At 46.7% G+C, this 23,797-nt stretch overlaps 2 protein-coding genes across 2 annotated transcripts in view; one reads left to right on the top strand and one right to left on the bottom strand.

Moving 5' to 3' along the window:
- LOC140720955 (NACHT, LRR and PYD domains-containing protein 3-like) overlaps positions 1 to 23,797 on the top strand; it is a 320,684-nt gene that overhangs the window by 35,497 nt on the left and 261,390 nt on the right. The gene's annotated exons all lie outside the window — the stretch shown is intronic.
- LOC140720891 (NACHT, LRR and PYD domains-containing protein 3-like) overlaps positions 1 to 23,797 on the bottom strand; it is a 1,078,849-nt gene that overhangs the window by 979,534 nt on the left and 75,518 nt on the right. The window lies entirely within an intron of this gene.

The raw sequence follows: 23,797 nt of genomic DNA, 5'->3' as shown, positions 1-23,797 counted from the left end.
TCGGGATAATTCCTGTGAAATCCGGTCACCGTGACCAGTAAACCCGTGACAGTCCTGCCCTCTTCCCTCTCTCTCAGCCACACGATCCGTACACGGGCCCCGGGGAGCTTCCGGTTGATGAGGGAATGGGAACCGATAGATCTCTCAGACAGAGCTGAGCTCCAGCTATCTAAATGCAGGGATTAGGAACTCGGAGAAAGGGAACAAAATCTTTTACATCAGCAGTTGACAAAATCGGCATTAGTACTCTTTTCCATAGATGCTGCCTGGCCTGCTGAGCTCCTCCAGTATTTTGTGTGTGTTGCTTCCTCTAGGTCCTCTTGCTCTGGTCTTTTCTACCGGTGAGAACATGTTTTGTCCCATTCTCTCTGGGTACGTAATGATATCAAACACCTTTGCCCTGGGCAACAAGTAGCTTTCACATCACAAATGTGCCAGACTCCAGTGAGACAGAGAACTGCCCTTCCCTTCATACTCATTGGGATTTCATTCACTGAGTTCACCACCGTCAGTCATTGGGGGAGGGTTCAGGGGGAATATTTATGTAGAATACAGAAACTGGGGATGCCTGTTTGCATTTTGGTGATGCAAAAGTTGCTGGAGAATTTGCAAGTGGGAAGAAGTGGAGTGATATTTGGAAATCTGACTTTTTAATGCGTAATTTAGCAAGGAAACCACATATGGACAATGTGCAAAAGTTTTGGTGAGAAAATCCTCCATTTCCTGTTACAGGCCTGCTACATAGGTTGCGTGAGAGTGCAGATAAACTGGATCGATCCCAGAGGAGATCAAAGTTCCTATTGACCGTGATTTGCTAGTGTGTCACTGTGCACATATTGTCACTGGGTAAAAAATGCACAGTACAAGATTTATCTGCACACTGGTTATTACAAATTAGAGGGGAGATTATTACAAATTAGAGGGGGTATTGGAGGGAAGGAGGGGAGACCTCCCATGTCCCTGATGCCCTTCCCTACAAGATGTGCATCCAGCTGCAGCTTGTAACCCTGCACTTCAATGAGCTGCAACTTGAAATGGGTGAATTCCAGATCATCCAGCAGTTGGAGGGGGTGATAGATATGACATGAAGAGAGGTGAGTTACTCCCAAGGTGCAGGACACAGGAAACTGGGTGAGAGTCAGGAAGGGGAATGAGGTTAAATATCCATCACAGAGTACTCTTGTGGCCATTTCACACAACAACAGGTGGACAACTTTAGTAGCTGTTAGGGGAATTACCGGGCAGAGGAAAGTCAAAAGGCTGATAGGGGATTCGTTAGTTAGAGGAACAGAACAAGAGGGGACGAATATACTAGTGGTAAGGCTTGCTAGTGGTAGTGAGCAGGGGAGGGGGTGATGTGGTTAAAATAAGTTGTAGGGGGAATGGGAGCCAGAATGACAACAGATAGTGGAGAGGGTGAATTGAATTGACTTTATTAGATACATACTTCATAAACATGAGGAGTAGAAATATTTACCTTACATCATCTAAATGTGCAATGTGTAATTTATAGTAATTTATAATAGATAGTTTGCTCATAGGACAGTCAGTATAACATCGAAATGCATTTGTATCAGCATGAATTAATCATTCTGATGGCCTGGTAGAAGATGATGTCCCGGAGCCTGTTGCTCCTTTTGCTGTGGTACCGTTTCCTGGATGGTAGCAGCAGGAACAGTTTGTGGTTCTGATGAATTGGGCCTGTTTGACCCTGATATTCGTTGGGCCCTTTTTACACACCTGTCCGTGTAAATGTACTGAATCGTGGAAAGTAGATTGTGCAATGTATAATTTCCTTGTTTATATTTAGAGACATTTTTTGGTGTATAAAATGATGAGGGGTATTGAGCGTGTGAGTGGCCAGAGTGTGTGTTTTTTTATTTTTCCAGGGTTGAAATGGTTAATGCCGCTTTTCCACACTTCCATAGACCCTTTGTCCATCTCCTGAGTAAATAGAGATGGAAAAATATTTAAGATGTCCCCCATCTGCTTTGTTTCCACACGTGGATTGCCATTCCGGTCTTCCAGAGGACCAACTTTGTGCCTTGCAATCCCTTTGCTCTTAATCTATCACTAGAATCCCTGAGGATTATCCTTCACCTTTTCTGTGACAGCAACCTCATGCCATCTTTTAGCCATCCTGATTTATTTCTTATGTGTTCTCTTGCATTTCTTATCCTCCATAAGAAACTGACTGCCTATCCCTGTTATGCAATTCCATTTTGTGCTTTACCAGGGTCTCAATATCTCTTGCAATCTAAGTTTCCCTACAGTTTCTATCTTTACCTTTTATTCTGACATACCCGCTCTGATACGGCTTTCAAAATTTCACTTTGAAGGCCTCCCATTTTCCAAGCCCACCTTTGCCATAAAGCAGCCCGTCCCAGTCCACAGTTGCCAGATCCTAGTGTTGATTCCAGGTGTTGATCCATGCCCTGAACACATCCACCTTTCCTACACTGCTCCTTGTATTGAAATATACAGGGCTCAGCATATTCACTGCACCATGCTCAACTTTTTCATTCCTGACTTTGTCTGAGGCCTGAACAACATCTGTCTCCACAACCCCTCCACTATCTGTTCTGTTATTCAGGCTCCCATTCCCCCTGCAACTTTAGTTTAACCCCCCTTACCCCCACCTCCCAGCATGCAGCTCTATCACCCCTTTGGCTTTCCTCTCCCAGATCAATAAAAAGGAGGTGCATACCAGGTACAGGCAGATAGGAACAAATGAGGTACTTATGAAATACAGGAAATTCAAGTGAACACTTATGAAAGAAATAAAAGAAGGCATGAGGTTGCCCCAGCAGACAAGGTGAAGGAGCATCATCAGGGATTCTGCAGATATGTTAAGAGCAAAAAGATTGCAAGGGAAAAAATTAATTCTCTGGAAGATCAGAATGGTAATCCATATGAAGGGATAACATAGACTTGGGGAGATTTTTTTTGCATCCGTATTTACTCAGGAGATGAACACAGAGTCTATAGAAGTGAGGCAAAGCCACATCAACTTCATGGACCCTGTACAGATTACAGAGGTGGAGGTGTTTGCTGTCTTGAGGCAAATCAGTGTGGATCAATCCCCAGGGCCTGACAAGTTGTTCACTATGACCCTGCGGAAGACAAGTGCAGAAATTATTGGGGCCTTAGCACAGATATTTAAATCATCGTTAGTGACGGGTGAGGTACTGGAGGATTGGAGGACAGACAATGTTGTTCTGCTGTTCAAGAAAGGCTGTAAAAATAAACTAGGAAATTATAAATTGGTGAGCTTGACATCAGAACTGGGAAAGTTGTTGGAATGTGGGTGTAGGAACCAAGTATATACTGTAAGTATTTGGATAGGTGTGGACTGATAAAGGATAGACAGCATGGCTCTAGCCAATCTTATAGAGTCTCTCGAGGAAGTTATCAGGAAAGTGGATGAATGCAAGGCAGTGGATGTTGTCTACATGGACTTTAGCAAGGCACTTGACAAAGTCTCATATGGGAGGTTGGTCAAGAAGGTTCAGTCACTCAGCATTCAAGATGAGATAGTAAATTGGATGAGACACTGTCTTTGGGAGAAGCCAGAGTGTGGTAGCAGATGGTTGCCTCTCTGACTGGAGGCCTGTGTCTAGTGGTAGCCACAGGGATCAGTGCTGGATCTGTTGTTGTTTGCCATGTATATCAGTAATCTGGATGATAGTGTGGTTAACTGGATCAGCAAATTTGTGGATGACAAGACTGGGGGTTTAGCGGACTGCGAGAAGACTATCATGGCTTGCAGTGTGATCTGGACCAGGTGGGAAAATGGTTTTAGAAATGGAAAATGGAACTTAATGCAGACCAGTGTGAGTTGTTGCACTTTGGTATGACCTACCAAGGGAGGTCTTTCACAGTGACTGGTCGGGCACAGAGGAGTGTTGTGGAAGAAAGGGACCTGGGAATACAAGTCCTTAATTCACTGAAAGTGGTAGATAGGGATGGAAAGAATGATTTCAGCCCATTGCCCTTCATGAACCAAAGTACTGATAACAATAGATGGATGTTATGTTGACTTCTAGAAGAGATTGGTGAGGCCTAACTTGGAGTATTGTGTGCAGTTTTGGTCACCTACCTACAGGAAAGATGTAAAAGAAGTTCAGAGATTTCAGAGAAAATTCACAAGGATGTTGCCATGTCTGGAGGACTTGGGTTATAAGGAAAGATTGAACAAATCAGGACTTTATTCCTTGGAATGCAGAAGATTGAGGGGAGATTTGATTGTGATAGAGAGGCACAGATAGTGTTAATGCAAGCTGGCTTTTTCCATGAAGATTGGATGGGACGACAACCAGAGGCCATGGGTTAAGGGTGAAAGGTGAAATGTTAAGGGGAACATGAGGGGAAACTTCTTCACACAGACGGTTATCCAGCAGTGGAATGAGCAGCTAGCACAAGTGGTGCATGCGAGCTCGATTTCAACATTTAAGAGGTTTATGTTGGTACCTGGATGGTAGAGGTGTGGGAGTGGGCTGTTTAAATAGTTCAGCACAAACTAGATGGCCCAAAGGGCCTGATTCTGTGTTGAAATTTTCTATGATTGTGACAAGAACTTGAAATAATACAAAAATTCACTCTAACCCCTTTTGACAGCTGTGTGAACCAACCAGTCATTTCAGCAGGAATTTTTTATATGGCGTTAAAACTGTGGCACTTTAAGTTAATAATACATAAAAGAAGATCCCAGCTGCACGTCAAGAAAAACTATTTGTGTGAGAGTGTTTCTGTTACTGTGGGGCGAGGAACCCATGCAGCTCAGTGGGAACAGGGAATAATACCAATGGAGAGAGTCAAACTGAGCAAGGAGATGGCAGAAATGCCCCATTCTTATAGAGACAGGAAGAGCATCAGGGAATTGATGGTCATTCCAGATACCAGCACTCTGCCCAGTAAAGAGATGATTTCTCTGTCCAACTTTCGTTGAACCTCACTGTGACAGTGTGATACCAGATCAAACCTTGGCAACTCAAGTGATCTCATCTGAAATGTTGTCCTACACCCATTGATGGATTTTGTAAATCTTTTTACAGGTTAAAAATGAGAAGGAATTCGTCTCCAGGAAGCTCAAACACACCACGCCAGTTTTGTTGTCTCTGTCTAGATATTTAAGAAGTGGAGCAAGGGATCCTTCCTGCTCAGACAGTGGGGAGGGATTCACTCTATCATCTGACCAACTAGCAAGCCCGGCATTTTACACAGGAGAAAGGCCGTTCACCTGCTCAGACAGTGGGAATGGATTCACTCGGTTATCACAATTGAAGGTACATCAGCAAGTTCACACTGGGCAAGGCCATTCATTGTTCTGTGTGTGAGAAGGGGTTCAGTCGGTCTTCCCACCTGTGGACACACCAGTCAGTTCACACCACTCTGGGCAGAGGCTGGTCACCTGCTGAATTTGAGGGGAAGGATTCACTCAGTCATCTGACCTAATGGCTCACCAGCGGGTTCACACTGGGGAGAAGCCATTCACCTGCTCAGTCTGTGGGAAGGGATTCACTTATTTATCCCAACTACAGAGTCATCAGCGAGTTCACACCGGGGAAAAAGCGTTCACCTGCTCAGAATGTGGGAAGAGATTCACTTTCTCATCCACCCTACAGAGACACCAGCGAACTCACACTGGGGAGAAGCCATTCACCTGCTCAGTCTGTGGGAAAGGATTTACTCAGTCATCTGCCCTACTGGTACATCAGCAAGTTCACACTGGAGAGAAGCCGTTCACCTGCTCAGTCTGTGGGAAGAGATTCACTAATTTATCCAGCCTACAGAGACATCAGCGAGATCACTCTGGGGAGAAGCCATTCACCTGCTCAGTCTGTGGGAAGCGATTCACTAATTTATCCAGCCTACAGAGACATCAGCGAGTTCACACTGGGGAGAAGCCATTCACCTGCTCAGAATGTGGGAAGAGATACGCTGACTCTTCCACCCTACAGAGTCATCAGCGAGTTCACACTGGGGAGAGGCCGTTCACCTGCTCAGTCTGTGGGAAAGGATTCACTTGGTCATCTGACTTACGGAGTCATCAGCGAGTTCACACTGGAGAGAAGCCGTTCACCTGCTCAGTCTGTGGGAAGAGATTCACTCATTCATCTCACCTACACAGTCACCAGCGTGTTCACACTGGGGAGAGGCCGTTCTCCTGCTCAGTCTGTGGGAAGGGATTCACTCGGTTAGCTAACCTACAGAGACACCAGCGAGTTTACACTGGGGAGAAGCCGTTCACCTGCTCAGTCTGTGGGAAGGGATTCACTCATACGTCCCACCTACAGAATCACCTGCGAGTTCACACTGGGGAGAGGCCGTTCACCTGCTCAGAATGTGGGAAGGGATTCACTCAGTTATCCCACCTACAGAGACACCAGCGAGTTCACACTGGGGAGAAGCTATTCACCTGCTCAGTCTGTGGGAAAGGATTCACTCGGTCATTCACCCTACTGGTACATCAGCGAGTTCACACTAGGGAGAAGCCATTCACCTGCTCAGTCTGTGGGAAGGGATTCACTCAGCCATCTACCCTACTGGTACATCAGCGAGTTCACACTGGGGAGAGGCCATTCACCTGCTCAGTCTGTGGGAAGGGATTCACTCAGTCATCCACCCTACGGAGACACCAGCGAGTTCACACTAGAGAGAGGCCGTTCACCTGCTGAGAATGTGGGAAAGGATTCACTCAGTCATCCCACCTACTGGCACACCTGTCAGCTCACAATGGGGAGTAGCCATTGTTATGAATCCCTAGGTTTTGTTTGCTGTGGACTGTCATTTTAAGAGAGAGAGAGAGAGAGAGAGAGATTAAGAAGGCAAATCAGTCTGACTTACAGCTTGTTTTCATCGTGTGCAGCTTGTTTAGTTTTAACCGAGGACACAGACACTCAGAGTCAGACGGAGACAAAGGAGGAAAAATGGAAGAATCGAAACCAGGGAACTAGTGGCCAAGGGTCACTGTTTGGAACTTTCCTTTGCCCACAAGGGTGGGCTAATTATCGATTCACCGTACATCGAATGTGTGGTTGTCACCTCATTTGATCCATAGGAGTGGATCTGATTTGGCGTATCCTGTGGAGACCACTTATGTGTTAACCATTGCCTGGCTGTGGTGTGGTAATTCATTAAGACAATACCAATTATGACAAGTCACTTCGGGTGATAATTAGTATGTGGATTTGGAAGGATGACAGATAAAATCTACAGTGACTGTTGTCTCGTTTTACCACCATGGAACCTGTGGAATACAACATAATTGCCTTCTCTCAATATTTACCCTGGATTACAAATATCTCTCTCTCATCACCTATTCTGTGGCTGAACTGAACTTTCATACTTTACCATCTCAAGACTCCAAGCCTTGTTTCCCCCGAGCTCAATAGTTTGGGAGTTATATCTATACACATTTATACACATAACACTCACGAGGAAATCTGCAGATGCTGGAAATTCAAACAACACACACGAAATGCTGGTGGAACACAGGTCAGGCAGCATCTATAAGGAGACGAACCGTTGACGTTTCAGGCTGAGACCCTTCGTCAGGACTAACTGAAAGGAAAGATAGTAAGAGATTTGAAAGTAGTGGGGGGAGGGGAAATGCGAAATGATAGGAGAAGACCGGAGGGGGTGGGATGAAGCTAAGAGCTGGAAAGGTGATTGGCGAAAGTGATACAGAGCTGAAGATGGGAAAGGGTCATGGGACAGGAGGCCTCGGGAGAAAGAAAGGTGGAGGGGAAGCACCAGAGGGACATGGAAAACAGGCAATTAAATATGTCAGTGATGGGGTAAGAAGGGGAAGAGGGGCATTAATGGAAGTTAGAGAAGTCAATGTTCATCCCATCAGGTTGGAGGCTACCCAGCCGGTATATAAGGTGTTGTTCCTCCAACCTGAGTTTGGATTAATTTTGACAGTAGAGGAGGCCATGGATAGACATATCAGAATGGGAATGGGATGTGGAATTAAAATGTGTGGCCACTGGGCGTAGTCTGTTGCTGCTGGTTCGTTTCTAAATCATTATGGTTTGTAACAAAATGGGACCTGCGTCTGGGATATGAACAAATTTAAGGATTGATTTATTATCGATTTCATTGGGGAAATCCCTTTTGATTTATTTGTGTGTGGAAAACCAGCAGCAATGGATGTTGATAGATATCTGGAAGTGTGAACCTCTCAGGCATTAGAGGACACCAGAAGGATTGAGTTGTTGAGTATTGCTAAAACGTTAATACTTGCTAAGGTGAAATTGACAATAAGGAGGGCACAGATGCAGAGTGTAATAGCTGAACATTATGTATCTGAGGGTGTATTTAAAGTGGAGGAGTTGGAGCTGTTTCCTGAAAGTAAACCTAGTGATCTTGAGCTCCAGTAGAAAAATTAAAGATGGAGGCTCCGGAAAGGCAGAGTCAGTTTCAGGCTGGAGAGGCAGAAAAGCAGAAAGAAAATTCTCTTACAAAGTGTAATTAAGGGGAAGGCTTAGCAAGCCTATTCTGCTTTGACAGTTGCTGAAGCAGCTTATTATTTATTTATTTATGCTGCCCCAATCATCGCCACTGGGCTATAAATGTGCAGGAGCAGTGTGTGGTTCAGTGCTTTGCTCAAGGACACACACGCTGCCTCGGCTGAGGCTCGAACTCATGACTTTCAGATTGCATGTTCAACACCTTAACCACATGGCCATGCACCACACATTATGACATTGTGAAACAGGCTGTGCTCAAAGCTTACGAGTTGGTCCCAGAAGCAGACAGGCAAAAGTTTAGAAATTTGAAGAAATCTGTGAACCAGACATATGGAATTTGCTTATGAGAAATTTGTGTGCATTGACCGCTGGTGCACATCTGAACATGTAAATGATGATTTTAACAGCTTGAAAGAGTTGGTTTTAATTGAAGAATTCAGAAGGTGCATCCCTGATGACATAAAGACGTATTTAGATGGAAATGATGCTGCCACTATGCAGGAATCTGCTGGATTAGCAGATCAGTTTGCTTTAACTCATAAAGTTATGTTTACCCTGAATAAGAGTTTCCAAAAGGCACTTGTCAAGTTGTGGGTAAATCGAATGAACTCACCCCAGTGGCCTGTACCTGCATTCGGTGAACCCTTTTCCAAAGTTATAGTGGATTGTGTTGGCCCATTGCCAAAGTCTAAAGCTGGCCATCAGTACCTGCTAATTATTATGTGTAATGCATCCAGATTCCCAGAGGCAATACCTCTCAGAAATATTAAAGCTAAAACTGTGGCGAAGGCTCTTACCAAAATTTTCAGTTTATTCGAATTGCCTAAAGAAATCCAGTCTGATCGAGGATGTAGTTTTACATCTGGATTATTCCAGCAGGTAGTTTCTGAACTGGGAGCAAAACAAATTGCATCATCTGCGTACCATACAGAATCACAAGGGGCTTTAGATAGATTTCATTCTACCCTCAAAACAATGATTAAGACATATTGTGTTGAAAATGGAAAAGACTGGGATGAAGGAATACTTTGCTTTTGTCCACAGAAAGAGTGTCAGTACAGGAATCACTGGGCTTTACTCCATTTGAACTTGTATTTGGTCACAGAGTGACCTTTGACCTTGTTAAAAGGAACGGTGGATTGATGGGAATGTACATGTTAACTCGTTAGACTGTTTTAAAGTTCAAAAATAAACTACACCAAGCCTGTAGTCTAGCGAGATTTCTCAAAACAAAATGAAGTGTTGGTTTGATAACAGGGCTCGCGAAAGAAAATACCAGGTGTGAGATAAGGTGCTTGCCTTACGTTGACGAATCCACTTCAGGCGAAATTCAATAGACCGTATGAAATAGTCTCCCAAATTAATGATGTGAATTATGTTATTAAAACACCCAACTGACTTGAACTAACACAAGTGGTACACATAAATATGATAAAACCTTTTTTGACAAGCAGGTACCATCTGTGCGTGTTGTTGTCAAAACAAATGAGACTGGCAACCCTGAGAATGAAACAATTGACTCGTCTGAGACTTTTCACAAGCCAAACATGGTCCCAGTTAGGCTAATGAACTCGGTTGTTCCAGAAAACATTGCTAACAAGTTGTCTCATCTGCAGCCAAAGCAACAACAACAGCTGAAGGAATTAATTCTGAAGTTTAAAGATTTATTTCCTTATGTTCCCAAGCAAACCACGGTCGCAGAACATGATGTAGATGTTGGTCAAGCCAAACCGATTAAACAACTCCCAAAGCGCATTAATGTAGAAAAGTGTAAATTGGCTGACCAGGGAATTGAGTATATGCTGGAGAATGGTATTATTAGGCCTTCAAAATGAGATTGGAGTCACCCTGCATTATTGTGCCCAAACCTGATTGTAGTGTTAGATTTTGCACTGATTATAGAAAGATAAATGCAGTAACAAAAACAGATGCCTATCCTATCCCTAGGGTGGATGATTGCATCGATAAGGCTGGAAAAGCTAATTTCTTACAAAGATTGATCTGTTGAAAGGGTATTGACAGACAGAGGTAGAGAAATTTCTGCATTTGTGACACCATCTGGTTGTATGAATACAATGTTTTGCCTTTTGGAAGGAAAAATGCTCCAGGAACATCCCAGAGAATGATTGATTTTGTAATTCGAGGGTTAGAACACACAGATACCTATATTGATGACTTAGTTACAGGGAGTGGCACTTGGGAAGAGCATAACTCTGCAGTAGAAAAGCTATTTGACAGGCTTTCCTAGGACAACCTTACAGTTAACTTGGCTAAGAGTGAATTTGGCCATGCCAGTGTGACCTGTCTTGGCTATGTTGTAGGTCAAAGCAAGTTAGCTTCTGTTCGGGCAAAAGTCCAGGCAATTTCTCAAGTTCCTATTCTGACTGCTAAGAAGGCTCTTAGAAGGTTTCTGGGAATGGATGGATATTATCGTAAGTTCTGTAAGAACTTTGCTGCTATCACTCTTCCTCTGACCAATCTCCTGAAGAAGGGTGAAAAGTTTGTTTGGACCGAGCCTGGTCAGAAGGCATTTGATTGATTGTTATCAGTATTTGAGATTAGGCCAATCAATGTAGTGCTGTCAGCAAAATTTAATTAGCAGATTGGAGCTATGGGTGGCAACACAAGTCATGGGTGCACAGAGAGTAAAGAAGGGGGCCAAGGGTATGTGTGCTGAGGGTAAGAGAGACAGAGGAGATGGAGCCCACTCTTACTTCCTGCTGGCGATCTGACAGGAAGTCCAGGATCCAGCTACACAAGGCAGGGTGAAGGCTGAGGTCTCTGAGCTCCTTGTCGATACTTCACGCCTTTGTATGGCTACTTCTCTGCCCATGACTGCAAGGAACTGCAGATAACTTTGGAGAGCAGAGAACATCAGAGAAACAAGCCTCCACTCCATGGACTCTTCCTACACTTCCCCTCCCTTGGAAAAGCAGGCCAAAGAACCTCATTACCTAGACCATCTTGCTGAAAACCCGCTCCCTCATCGGGGAAGAGATACAAAAGCCTTAAAGTGCGTAACACCAGGCTAAAGGATGGCTTCCTGTCTGCAGTAATAAGCCAAATGAATGATAAAATGGACTCAACCTCACAATGTAACTCGACGTGACCCTGCACCATATGTCTAACTGCACTGCACTTTCTCTGCAGCCATAATGCTTTGTTACAGTGATTATTTTGTTGTATATCAGCTCAATGTACTGTTGAAATGTATCCATCTGTGTGGATGGTACATCAGGCAAGATTTTCACTGTAGCTCAGTACATGATGATAATAAACAAATTTCCCCATTTTAATTGTGTGGAAATATTAGACAGACTGAGCTTCTGCTCTAGAAGCTCAGAAGGAAACTGAACTGTTGTCATTTCTGTGGAAAGCAAATATATGGAAAATGCTTCAATCTCACATTACAATCTGCGGTAACTGGGATCAGGTGACCGGTGGTGGGTCTCCCATATCAATATAAGAATCAGGTTTAATAGCACCGGCATATGACATGAAATTTGTTGTCCCTGCGGTAGCAGTAGAACCCAATTCATAACAATAGTTATTAACAATTGTGATTTAAAATAAGAATATACATATATATAGTACAAAAATAGAAAAAAATGTAATAAGCTATTTTAATTGTGTGGAGCAATTTGACTGACTGGGTGTTGCTTTGGAAATTCTGAAGTGAAGCTGAACTAAACTTTACACATTTATGAGAAGCTCAGATAAATACAAATGGCTAAATTCTCACATGAATGGGTCAGACACCCAGAAACATCGGCTGCACTTCAGCACCTCAAAACAGTGGAGTGAAACATGCAGAAAGTATTGCAGAGAAAAAAAAACATTGTCCACCCACAATAAGAGGATGTGACAGATCAAGATCTCACTGACTTGTCTGAACGGGCGAAAGATGAAGCTACACGTACAAGGAGAGCAGTGACCCGCAGATGCTGCAGATCTGCAAAATAACATGAATGGGAAACGGGATCAGGTGACGGGTGGAGGGTTTCCCTCCTGAACCGGTGACTCTGCTCCTTGCCCCTCACACGCTGCCCGACCCATCCACCACATTCCCCACATTATTCCATATTTACCCCAGATACATGTTTATTTTTCCACACCATATCTTCCCCGATCCCTTTCACTCCACCTCCAGGTCACAGAGTCACCGGCTTAATTCCCATCCCGGTCCAAAACATAATTCAGACCCAAACAGGAAATGTTCTCATTTCATTTAAATCAGTTCTGTGTTTATAAACACTAATTTCTATTCACATTCCTCCAGAGCCTTGCTGGACAGGAACACTGAAACATCAAGTGAGAAACAGCAGGAGGCCATTCAGCCCCTCTAACCATCAGCAAGGTGGCGGATGCTCTCCCATCTCAGCCACATGTTTCTGCCCGATCCTCATTTCCTCGATCCCTTCGGTCTCCACACATCTGCCGCCGTCTGTTTTACGTGAGGACGATCACCGAGTCTTCACCGCCCTCTGTGGTGGGGATTTAAAGACATTCACCACCCTCGGAATGGAGACATTTCCCTTCATCTAAGTCCCGGACAGTCCATCCCTGTTTCAGAGACTGGGATCCCTGGTTCAACCGGTAATGATGTTGTGCATTTCAATGTGTTCACCTCTCAGTCCTCGATTCTCTAAATGAAAGGGTTATCGCATTTGATCTTTCTTCATATGATGACCCCACCACTCCAGGGATCAGTCTGGTGAATCTTCATTGCACTCTCTATAACAAATACTCTCTAGCCTCTTTGTTAATCCTCTGTGGAATTAATTTCCATCTTCTGCAGCCCCGTGTTGCCCCAACCACTCACCTCCCACCCCTGTCACTATTTCCACCTTCCCACCTCCCCCCTCACCTGGATCCACCTCTCACTCCCCAGCTCTTGCCCCATCCCCACCCCTCACCTCTTTTCTCTGACTATTTCCCGTCCACTCTCAGTCCAGAGGAAGGGTCTCGGCCCGAAATGTTGACGGTCCATTTCCCTCCACAAATGCTGCCCGACCCACTGAGTTCCTCCGGCAGTTTGTTCTTTGGTCTGTATAACCCGTGTTAGTATGGGGAGCGGGATTTTACACCATATTCCAGGTACAATCTCAACAAAGCACAAATAATGGTCACTTTGCCCGGACCACTGGCCCCGCTTGCAGGGCAACAGTCTGCCGGTGTTTGCCCCCCAATGTGGTGAATCCCTCTGCTGGACACCACCGTGGGCCCAGACATTTCCACAGATGAGCCCCTCCTGTCCCCACCGGGACAAACATCCTGTCCGCCCCGTCTCTCACCATCTTCATCCTTTCAATAAAATCCCCTCCGGGGAACCGGCATCAAACCGACGGGCCGAGCGGTCTCCTCCTACCTCTCAGCGATACATCAGACTCCGGCCGCGGGAGACGCTTCACAAACGCCCCAACTTCCCTCGGAGGGGAATGGAAATAAATCAGAAAGCGGACATTTACTTTGAGGTTTTCTCCGCTCTGAGGAGGCGGTCGGCGCTTGAGCGGGAGACGGACTCAGCGGGGTAACGCCCACTCGGCCTGTCCGCCTCCGCGACTGGTTGTAACCAGTGATTGACATCGCTTCGCACCAATGGGAATAGCGCAGCTCCCGAATCCTGTGTTGACAGCGGTGGGGGAGGGGCTGGTCACGTGATTATTAGCCCAGCCGTTAAATCGATAAAGCTCGAGCACAGCAGCGCGTGGGTGACGTAAGACACCGCGCACGTGAGGGCAGATCCGGTGTGGGGAGCCCATGTGTGACGTCAGGCGCGTGGGGGGAGGAGCTGTGTGACGTCACCTGTGGGATTGCGCTGGCATTTAAAAGCACCTTAATGGAGTTTTCAGTGGGACAACAACATTAATCACGGGTTTCATCACTGAATCCAGTGTTGTGGGATGTAAAGTCCCCTGTTATGTGTCCGGCTGTGCCGTGTTGTTGGTGGAGTGGGCAGCGTGGTGTTTGTCTCGATTCGGGTCACAACACCAGAATTGCCAGCGGGGTCCACACACAGTGTATTAGTCAACAGAAAACCTCTCGTCCCTGCAGTCTTTGTCTCCTAGTAAACTCAACACCCTGACAGTGTGGACCATAGATACCCCTTCCTCTCAGAGTCAGGGGATCGTTCAGACAGCTGATCGCTGAGAGGAATTATATTTATTGGTCATTAAAGTTCGCCCAGATTCGTTTGGACGGATTTGATGTGGAGTTCGGGGTGTCAGAGTGAAAGGGTCGGACGGCCGAACTCTCTCCGTTGTCCAAACATCCTTCCAGGTGAGGCGACACTTCACCTGTGAATCTTCCGGGGTCGCCCGTTGTGTCCGCTGCTCCCGGTGCGGCCGCCTCCACACTGGTGACACCGGCTCCTCCGCAGTTGTGCGGGCTAGGGTTGTCTCGATGTTATTGTTCCCTTTTGTGCGGGAGGGGGGCGCGTTGTGGATTGATGATCGGATACCGTTCTTTTTTTAAGCTGGGGGTGGGGTTGGAGTTTGATTTTTCTATCTGAACGACTTTCATGCTCTTTCTTTGTTTCTTGGCGAAGAAAAAAACCTCAACCGTTCACCTGCTCCGTGTGTGCGAAGAGACTCATTCAGTTAACCCACCTTGTGATGCTCCGGTGAGTTCACAATAAATAGAGGCCACATTTCTGTCCGGAGTGAGCAAAGAGTTTTACTCAATCATACCAGCTGCTGCAACACCAGCAACTTCACATCAGGGAGGAAGTTTCAAATCAGCTCCGTGTTAAATGTTTAACCATCACGGTGACTGAAGGCAGCTGCAGGTTTCATGAGGGACTGTTACTGTCAGATTCTGCAGTTCTTGCGGCTGCTCATCGCACCCAGGACTGAACCCTGGTCACTGAGCATTGGAGGAGTCTGTTCTGCTGATGTTAGCCTTAAACTAGACTGCTGTTTAATATTGTGGATCTGTGATAGATAAATCAGTTCTGTATCAAATTCCGTGCCTCACTGGAGAGGCCACGCGGCCCATCTTGTCCCTGCTCATGTTTCTGTTCCATATCAGTATATGAAAATATATCCCTGCCATTCCCCTCTTGCTCTCCCTGAGATGACAGGTTGCAACTAGTTACTACTCTATGGATAGGAGATTTGTTACGTACCCCGTAACTGGGTGTTTAAACAGCAGAGAAAGAAGAATCCGTTGGAGTCTGTTGGTACCAAACTAAAGGTGTTTATTAATAAAAATAAGCAAGACCATATCAATAATGCAAATATACATATAAAACAAGTTAGCAGTAATAAACCTAAAAGTGTAGGAATAATAATAAGCAATAATAAACAAGCTCTATTGATGTCTAGGGGTAAATGAATTGTCATAGAAAAGTATAAGTTCAGTTCAGTTCATGAGTGCTGATGTAGTTATGGTTGTTGTATTGATTATTGTAATGATTACAATAATCATTGGAGAGAGAGAGAGAGAGAGAGAGAGAGAGAGAGAGAGAGAGAGAGAGAGAGAGAGGAGAGGAGAGAAGAGAGAGAGAGAGAGAGAGAGAGAGAGAGAGGAGAGAGAGAGAGATAGATAGATGTAACAGCTACAGCAGCCAAACCTTCCTTTGCTTTCTTAATCCGTCGTACCGTTGTGGTCATTCAGTTATGACCCCTCTGGTCTTCAGCCAGACCGTTCTTCTGTGGTGGACTCGTCACTCTGGCATGAGTGGACACACACACAAGCCCCCACCAGCCCTGCTATAACACTGTGAGTTAAACTGACTGATCCTTTGTTCGGTCTCCGATGCCCCACACCTTCCCGTGGGTTCCAACACTCAATCAGTGTCCACTGGCGTATCTGGAGGGTGTGTCTCCAGACCTGTCTTTTATCCCTACTAACGGGGACTCAGCTATCCATCAATCCTGAATGACAGTGTCCGTCAAATCAGGCCACTCCTTCAGTCCACTGAGGAATGTTTATCAGCAAAATAGTAGAAGATAAATAACCCTTGCAGAAGTCATAATACAGTAAATCAACAGTCTCTCTCCCCTCTCTTATCTGTAGCAAATGTTCTTGCCTGTTTTTCGTCTCATTCTCATGGTCAGCATAGCAACAGTAATAGTTCGTGTTTCTCGGGGGGGGGGGAGGATGGTTAACTCTTCACCCCATTGACCATCAGATCTGTTCATCACTCATAACAGATTTCCCTTGAATTTCATAGAATCATAGAAATCTACAACACATTACAGACGCTTTGGTCCACAGTGTTGTGCCAATCATGTAACTTACTCTAGAAACTGCTTAGAATTACCCTGCCGCATATCCCTCTATTTTCCTAAGCTCCATGTACCTATCTAACAGTCTCTTAAAAGACCCTATTGTATCCGGCTCTATCACTGTTGCTGTCAGTGCATCCCACACACCCACCACTCTTTGCTTAAAAAACTTAGCTCTGACATCTTCTCTGTACCTACTTCCAAGCAGCTTAAACCTATTCCCCCTCGCGTTAGCCGTTTCTGCCCTGGGAAAAAAGCCTCTGGCTATCCCACACGACCAATGCCTCTCATCATCTTATGCACCTGCATGAATTTCCTGCATAATTTTCTCCAGGCTGAATAAGACGATGAGCTCACTGTGGTTGTGACGTTCTTCAGGGCTCCGGACGAAGTTGGTTTAAACTCCTTCTTCCCTGCTCTTTTCAACGTTTTGGGTCATTTTCACCAATTTTAAAAGGACTGTGCCTCAGACAGCTGGGTTGTTGCAATTGTTACGTACCACCAGCAACAGATCACTAATGGAGTCTGGTTTCGATGTCAAAAACCACTATCTTTATTAGTATTGTGACGGGGTCCTGAATTACCCCTATGAACTGTGTTTTTGAAAAGAGGAGAAGGAGTTGTTGTTCAACACCGAACACCTTGTTGGAGAGAGGGAGAGGTGGGGGGGGGAGGGGGGAGAGAGAGAGAGAGAGAGAGAGAGAGTGTTATGGTTTCTCTGCAAGCTTGTTTACATTTTTACAAGGACACTGTCAACTTCTGTGTTCTTACAGAGAGAGAAGGGAGGAACTGTTTGATGGACAGCTGGGGCTCAGCACGGAGAGATAAGTAGGAGGTCCGCTGATAGACCACCAGACACATGGTTTTGGACACTGAATGAGCTTTGTTGTGTCCACAGAAAAAAGTGGACTTTGGAAGATCGATCAGGAGCATCGATCAGTGGCTCTCGCAGTGTGAAAAGGCTGTGACTGGTGGGGAGTTATTCGTGTGCCCATTCCCTCGCCTGGGTTAATAACTCCACCACAGAAGAACGGTCCCGTTTGTAGTGGTCACAGTCGGTGACTTCCAAAGGATTTCAGAGGACGACGGGACTATCGACGGCGTCAGCTTACCTGAAGACTCAATACTCTCCGTCTCTCTCACTCCATCACTACTCGACTCAATCCCTCGAACCGAACCGTCATTCAATGTCTGTAGTGAGATGCTGAAGATGTTCTATAGGTCAGTTGTGGAGAGCGCCCTCTTCTTTGTGGTGGCGTGTTGGGGAGGAAGCATTAAGAAGAGGGACGCCTCACGTCTTAATAAGCTGGTAAGGAAGGCGGGCTCTGTCGTGGGCAAAGTACTGGAGAGTTTAACATCGGTAGCTGAGCGAAGGGCGCTGAGTAGGCTACGGTCAATTATGGATAACTCTGAACATCCTCTACATAGCACCATCCAGAGACAGAGAAGCAGTTTCAGCGACAGGTTACTATCGATGCAATGCTCCTCAGACAGGATGAAGAGGTCAGTACTCCCCAATGCCATTAGGCTTTACAATTCTACCGCCAGGACTTAAGAACTTTTTAAAAGCTATTATTAATGCTTTTTGAGATAGTGATTTAGATGCATATCATATTTTTACTGAGTTAAGTATTGTATGTAATTAGTTTTGCTACAACAAGTGTATGGGACATTGGAAAAAAGTTGAATTTCCCCATGGGGATGAATAAAGTATCTATCTATTGTTAGGGTTAATTTGCGACTGCCAGTTCAGGTCAGCGTGATATTAGCAGACAGAAATACAAGGGAGGGAGCGAAACAAGGGATCCTTTGTCTCTAAACTGCTAGTGTCACGTGATTCAGTAAACCAGGGAACTCGTGAAGAAATGGCATCGGACCAAGGACACAAGTGTCCAGCATTACCAAATATGTGTAGCGAGGGTTGGGCTAAGGGAAAGGGGTATAAATAAGAAAAGAATGTAAGGGGAGGGGAGAACGCGCCTTCCCAGCGGGGTCTTGTCACCTCGCTGTGCCAGTTACGCTTCTGCATTAAAGCCAAGTTTTGTAATATTCCGGTGTTGGTTGTCTCTCTTCCTAAACGAACACAGGGCAGAATTTAAAGCATAACAATTGGTGACCCCGACGTGGGGAGGGAAGAGACAACAGGCTGGCGGATCCGACAGCAGACAACTTGCGGCCGCACCCCCGACTAAGGTCAGGAAGTGCCTGTTATATCAAAGACTTCCACTAGATAGTTAAATTACTGAGTTAGATCTTGTCTGCCGACGGATCCTCACCAACCCCAAATTACCTCGGGAAAGATTATTCCCGGTGCAGAATCGTGACTGGTAAGTACTAACTTTGTCTTGTTTTGGTAAGTACTAACTTTGTCTTGTTTGTTTGTAGAAGAATCCTCCGCCGCCCACGAGGGGCATAAAAGTCTTCTGAGTGAGGGTACCCGCCGCCCAGAGGGGCATAAAAGTCTCAGGAGTGAGGAGGATAAAAGTGTTGCCAGGTACACCACAGTGCACAGAGATACTGACGGCGCTTACCTTAGACTGGTTGTTAAGAGGAGAAATCTCCCACGCGAAGGTCAGGTTTTGAAAGGCGACTGTCCCACATTTGATTTTCTCCGTGCACTGGGGAGCCATGGAACACTTCAACTTTAAGTTACCGAAACTCAGACATTTGTGTGTTGAGTAACAGAGTATATGAGAGTTTTTAGAAATATGGTAAAATTGATAACTGTGCTTGTCTGGAAGCTAAAGATAATGAAAAGAAAAGTATCTCTGATTTCAAATCATTGTTAAAGGAAGCAGAGAAGGAAAATTTCCAGAAAATGATTTATTGAAACAGTTGCGGGAAGCTATTGTTGAGGCAGAAAAGTGTGCCTCTGTTGCTCAGCAACTACTTAATGATAAACGGCGGGAGGGCAGTGGTGTGCCTCCTGGGATGATGTTTGGTGGGGAACGGGGTGGACCAGACGGAAAGCTGACCAGGAGCCTGATAGAACTCCGGGCGTTGGCCAACGAGCTGAAAGAGCAGTCTGGGGTAAACAACCCAGTGGTAGATTGGCTGAATAAGACCTTTGGTAAGTGGGGAGCGTTCCTGGGACAGTTGGCGTTAGGACTGTTTATTTCAATTGCTATTTTTATCACGTGTGGTTGTTGTTGCATACCCTGTATCAGGACCCTAGTCGTCCGGACTATAGATCGAGCTTTGACTGGAAAGGATGGACCTCCACCGGCGTACCAAACGCCGGTGTTCCCGGTGGAGGGAGAGGACACGGCCCTCCCTGAAAGCGGACGCGCTATGGGAGGACACGGACTGGAATGGACAATGGCAAAGGGGGGATTGTGAATTTGTTCTTGAATAAGTTTTCAGAAATGTTGCGTGCTACTTGTAAAAATTGCTGATGCTTAGGGAACCCCTACCCATACTTTATGACCCTAGGTCGGACAAATCAGGAAATGCAAAAAGGGAGGGCATGACAAAGAGTGCCGGGGGGACGCTCGCCTCCCTGCCTGGTCCCGACAGCCGCGGAAAAGCTTGTAAGGGATGTGGCCTCGGGGAGGCCAAGGGAGGGAATGTTAGGGTTAATTTGCGACTGCCAGTTCAGGTCAGCGTGATATTAGCAGACAGAAATACAAGGGAGGGAGCGAAACAAGGGATCCTTTGTCTCTAAACTGCAAGTGTCACGTGATTCAGTAAAAACTGGGAATTCGTGAAAAAATTGATATCAGACCAATTAGAAGGGCAAAAGTGTCCAATATTACCAAATATGTATAACAAAGTTCAGCATTATCAGATATGTGTAGCGGGGGTTGGGCTAAGGGAAAGGGGTATAAATAAGAAAAGAATGTAAGGGGAGGGGAGAACGCGCCTTCCCAGCAGGGTCTTGTCTCCTCGCTGTGCCAGTTACGCTTCTGCATTAAAGCCAAGTTTTGTAATATTCCGGTGTTGGTTGTCTCTCTTCCTAAACGAACACAGGGCAGAATTTAAAGCCCAACAGTCTGAACCCGGGTGTGTGTGATGGGACGATGTGGGGGTAGCTTCACTCTGTGACTGTGCCGGGGGAGTGTCTGATGGACGGTGTGGAGGGAGCTTCATTCTATGTCTGACCCCAGGAGTGTGTGCTGGTACAATGCAGAGGGAGATTCACTCTGTGTCTCACCCTGGGAGTGTGTGATGGGACGGTGTTGAGGGAGATTCACTCTGTGTCTGACCCCGGGAGTGTGTGTGACGTGACGGTGCGGAGGGAGCTTCACCCTGTGTCTGACCCCGGGAGTGTGTGATGGGACGGTGTTGAGGGAGATTCACTCTGTGTCTGACCCTGGGAGTGTGTGATGGGACGGTGCGGAGGGAGATTCACTCTGTGTCTGACCCCGGGAGTGTGTGATGGAACGGTGTGGAGGGAGATTCACTCTGTGTCTGACCCCGGGAGTGTGTGATGGGACGGTGCGGAGGGAGATTCACTCTGTGTCTGACCCCGGGAGTGTGTGATGGGACGGTGCGGAGGGAGATTCACTCTGTGTCTGACCCCGGGAGTGTGTGATGGGACGGTGTGGAGGGAGATTCACTCTGTGTCTGACCCCGGGAGTGTGTGATGGGACGGTGTGGAGGGAGATTGTCTCTTTGTCTGACCCCGGGAGTGTGTGATGGGACGATGTGGAGGGAGATTCACACTGTGTCTGACCCCGGGAGTGTGTGATGGGACAGTGTGGAGGGAGATTCACTCTGTGTCTGACCCCGGGAGTGTGTGTGACGTGACGGTGTGGAGGGAGATTCACTCTGAGTCTGACCCCGGGAGAGTGTGATGGGACGGTGCCGTGGGAGATTCACTGTGTGTCTGACCCCGGGAGAGTGTGATGGGACGGTGCGGAGGGAGATTCACTTTCTGTCTGACCCCGGGAGTGTGTCATGGGACGGTGCTGAGGGAGCTTCACTCTGTGTCTGACCCCGGGAGTGTGTAATGGGACGGTGCTGAGGGAGCTTCACCCTGTGTCTGACCCCGGGAGTGTGTGATGGGACGGTGCGGAGGGAGAATCATTCTGTGTCTAACCCCGGGAGTGTGTGATGGGACGGTGTGGAGGGAGATTCACTCTGTGTCTGACCCCGGGAGTGTGTGTGACGTGACTGTGCGGAGGGAGATTCACTCTGTGTCTGACCCCGGGAGTGTGTGTGACGTGACGGTCTGGAGGGGGATTCACTCTGAGTCTGACCCCGGGAGAGTGTGATGGGACGGTGCGGAGGGAGATTGTCTCTGTGTCTGACCCCGGGAGTGTGTGATGGGACGGTGTTGAGGGAGATTCACTCTGTGTCTGACCCCGGGAGTGTGTGTGACGTGACGGTGTGGAGGGAGATTCACTCTGTGTCTGACCCCAGGTGTGTGTGTGACGGGACGGTGTGGAGGGAGATTCACTCTGTGTCTGATCCCGCGACTGTGTGATGGGACGATGTGTTGGGAGATTCACTCTGTGTCTGATCCCGCGAGTGTGTGATGGGACGGTGTGGAGGGAGATTCACTCTTTGTCTGATCCCGCGTGTGTGTGATGGGACGGTGTGGAGGGAGATTGTCTCTGTTTCTGTCCCCGGGAGTGTGTGTTGGGACGGTGCGGAGGGAGAATCATTCTGTGTCTAACCCCGGGAGTGTGTCATGGGACTGTGTGGAGGGAGATTCACTCTGTGTCTGACCCCGGGAGTGTGAGATGGGACGGTGTGGAGGTAGATTCACTCTGTGTCTGACCCCGGAAATGTGTGATGGGACGGTGTGGAGGGAGATTCACTCTGTGTCTGACCCCGGAAGTGTGTGATGGGATGGTGTGGAGGGAGATTCACTCTGTGGCTGACCCCAGGAGTGTGTGATGGGACGGTGTGGAGGGAAATTCACTCTGAGTCTTCCCCGGGAGTTTGTGATGGGATGGTTTTGATGGAGCTTCACTCTGAGTCCGACACCAGGAGTATGTGATGGTACGATGCAGATGGAGATTCACTCTGTGTCTGACCCCGGGTGTGTGTGATGGGACAGTGTGGAGGGACATTCAGTCTGTGTCTGACCCCGGGAGTGTGTGATGGGACGGTGTGGAGGGAGATTCACTCTGTGTCTGACCCCGGGAGTGTGTGATGGGACAGTGTGGAGGGACATTCACTCTGTGTCTGAACCCGGGTGTGTGTGATGGGACGGTGTGGAGGGAGATTCACTCTGTGTCTGACCCCGGGAGTGTGTGATGGGACAGTGTGGAGGGAGATTCACTCTGTGTCTGACGGGACAGTGTGGAGGGACATTCAGTCTGTGTCTGAACCCGGGTGTGTGTGATGGGACAGGCCATCTTGGCCCTTCTCTTCCGTGCTAAACACTCACTCTCTACCATGTCCCACTGACCTGCACTCACCCCATAACCATTCATTCCTCTCCTGTCCATATACCTATCCAATTTTTTTTTTAAATGACAAAATTAAACCCGACTCTGCCACTTCTACTGGAAGCTCGTTCCATACAGCTACCACTCTCTGAGTAAAGAAGTTCTCCCTCGTGTTACCCCTAAACTTTTGCCCCCTGACTCTCAACTCATGTTCTCTTGTTTGAATCTCCCCTACTTTCAATGGAAAAATCTTTTCTACGTCAACTCTATCTATCCCCCTCATAATTTTAAATACCTCTATTAAACCCCCCCCCCCCTTCAACCTTCTACGCTCCGAAGAATAAAGACCTAACTTGTTCAACCTTTCCCTGTTACTTAGGTGCTGAAACCCAGGTAACATTCTAGTTAATCTTCTCTGTACTCTCTCTGTTTTGGTGACATCTTTCCTATAATTCGGTGACCAGAACTGTACACAATACTCCAAATTCGGCCTGATCAATGCCTTTTCCAATTGTAACATTACATCCCAACTCCTCGACTGAATGCTCTGATTTATAAAGGCCAGCATACCAAAAGGTTTCTTCAGCACCCTATTCACATGAGATTCCACCTTCAGGGAACTATGCACCATTATTCCGAGATCACTCTGTTCTACTGCATTCCTCAATGCCCTACCATTTCAGTTCATCGGGTGCTGGGGGCAGCAGTAACCCCATGTCACTGATTCTCCTATAATGAGACCAAAGTCAGA

This window comes from Hemitrygon akajei, unplaced genomic scaffold (genome assembly GCF_048418815.1).
Source record: "Hemitrygon akajei unplaced genomic scaffold, sHemAka1.3 Scf000048, whole genome shotgun sequence".
Classification (NCBI taxonomy): domain Eukaryota; kingdom Metazoa; phylum Chordata; class Chondrichthyes; order Myliobatiformes; family Dasyatidae; genus Hemitrygon; species Hemitrygon akajei.
This window is presented reverse-complemented; position numbering and strand designations above follow the sequence as displayed.